Source organism: Penaeus japonicus, unplaced genomic scaffold (assembly GCF_977035675.1).
Source record: "Penaeus japonicus unplaced genomic scaffold, GWHDUDI00000001_assembly GWHDUDI00000017, whole genome shotgun sequence".
NCBI classification, from domain to species: domain Eukaryota; kingdom Metazoa; phylum Arthropoda; class Malacostraca; order Decapoda; family Penaeidae; genus Penaeus; species Penaeus japonicus.
In genome coordinates, this window is record NW_028234419.1 from 3,184,077 (window position 1) to 3,186,576 (window position 2,500).

At 48.1% G+C, this 2,500-nt stretch overlaps 1 protein-coding gene across 4 annotated transcripts in view; it reads left to right on the plus strand.

Moving 5' to 3' along the window:
* LOC122250004 (uncharacterized) overlaps positions 1-2,500 on the plus strand; it is a 52,123-nt gene that overhangs the window by 245 nt on the left and 49,378 nt on the right. Inside the window, exon 1 of one of the 4 annotated variants that reach the window (XM_043011249.2) lies at positions 207-381. The exons of 2 other annotated variants lie outside the window; for them this stretch is intronic. The gene's annotated coding sequence lies outside the window, so the exon portion shown is untranslated. Of the gene's footprint in view, positions 1-206; positions 382-412; positions 672-2,500 lie in introns of those variants that run through there. One more of the 4 variants, XM_043011250.2, reaches the window with a different exon arrangement.

Consider the following 2,500-nt stretch of genomic DNA (forward strand, 5'->3'; position numbering starts at 1 on the left):
GGTTATTTATCCTTGGAAATGCACCTGAAAATCCACCTGGGAATCCGGCCGGGATCCCAGCGGACTCGGGGCGGCGGGAGGAGGCGGCCCTTGGAGCCTGGGAGGGCACGAGGGCTCGGCGGGGCGAGGGAGAGAAGGGCACAAGAAGGAGACTTCGCCCTCCGCGGTTATTGATTGGTGGAGGAGGAGGAGGAGGAGGAGGAGGGGCAGGAGGGGGCCAGCCGTGTGTGTTTGTGTCTGTCTGTCTGTCTGTGTCCGTCTGTGTCTGTCTGTCTGTGTGTCTCTGTGTGTGCAAAGGGCTCTCCGGATGTCGCCCTTTCCTGACACCTCGCTCGCCGAGGGCTTTGCATCGAGGGCGTCGCGCCGCAGGTTGCATGTGCAGTATGTTCAAAGTGCATGCATGGGTGATCGTGTCTGCCCCGATTTGCATAGGTGAAACAGAGCACTCGGCCAGGCAATGGGTCTGGCCTCTGGCATGGGTCGTGTGTGCTCGGCTGTGGGCAAACCGAAGGGATTTAAAGGCAGTGCTTGTGCCTGTGCTGGGAGGACCGAGGGCCGAGGCTGGTGCTGGTGCCGAGGTCTCCGTTTCGGCAATGCCTGTGCCTGTGTCTGAAAATGGATTTGCTCAGGCATTGCTTGCGGAGGCCCTTCCAAGCAGGTTTTGAGGCAGTGTGAGTGTGGAGAGGCAGCTAGGCTGACAAACAGCTGAGTTGTAAGATAAAGCTGTGATGGATGGCTTCAGTGGATACCTTTGTGCCTCTCATAAAGAAACAAAGTTCAGGTTGTTGGCAGGGAGACTGGATTTGTGAAGATAAAGTGCATTTAAGCCAATTACTCTTTAAGCTCTATCTGATTTACTATTGAGATTGATTTTTAGATGTTTGTAATTCTGAAATAACTGGAAAGTAACATGTTTGGTTTTGTGTGTTATAGTTACATGTAACATGTAATGCATAAATCATTAACTGTTAATTTCATATATTGTGAGGTATTGCAAGCTGAGAAGTAATGTTAACCATAATTCATTACAAATAGTTACCACTGAATTCATTATTGGTAGTTTGCTACACACATTTGTATGTGTGCTTTGTTTTGTAAGAGGAAGCAGGTGTTATTTCACATCTTGTGAGAAATAATGAAGATCACACCAGAGTACAGATCATTCTTTCATTTGTATGCTTGAGGGTTTTATGTAAGGCTTTTGACGATGCTGTCTGCTCTTCCTTTAGTGAAGAGTACGTGTGCAGGAGTACCACTTTTCATTTAGAGTCAGTGTGTAAGGCAGCACTTGGTCATACAGGGAGTCCTGTGAACAAAGACGAAGTGGATGCCCGGCTCAAGTGCTCTGGATTTTGTGTTCTTATGTCATTGAAAGTGCATTCAGTAGTGTTTTTCACTAGACCATAATGTGTCTCAGAAAATGCATGCATACATTCTTGTGCAAAAACACTTAAACACAAGTACACATGCACAAATGCAGGCATATACACACACACATATGCATACACACATTCACACCCACACGTATATATGTGAGCACTCACACGCACCCATCCACCCATATGTAGTTTCTTAATTTCAGTCTCAAGTGCATAGGGCCCAGAATAGCATGTGCATATATCCCATGCACACACCCATGCACATATATGCCCTCAAATGCACATACATGTCCACAAATACACACACATGCCCACAAATGCACACATACGCACACTTACATGCACACAACATGCCCTCAAATGTACACACACGCACTCGCACACACACACACACACACACACACACACACACACACACACACACACACACACACACACACACACACACACACACACACACACACACACACACACAGATGCACACACTGGCACACGCATGTGTATGCACACTCACATGCATATGCACACGTGTACGCACACTCGCACGCACACACTCAAACACGTGCTCACACACACACACACACGGGCTCACACACACATGCACACACACACACATGCACATGCACACACACATGTACATGCACACACACACATGCACACACACATGCACATGCACACATACACATGCACACACACACATGCACACACACACATGCACACACACACATGCACACACATGCACACACACATGCATACACACATGCACACACACACATGCACACACACACACATACACATGCACACAAACACACGTGCACACACACATGCACACACTCACATACATGCACACACTCACACACATGCATACACTCACACACATGCACACACTCACACACATGCACACACATGGACACACACACACATGTGCACACACTTACACACGCTCACACACACACTCATACACACGCTCACACGCACACGCTCATACACATGCACAAGCTCACATACATGCACAAGCTCACACACGTGCACACACTCACACACCCATATGCTCACACACGCACATGCTCACACATGAGCATACTCACACATGCACACAAACATACACTTGCACACACACA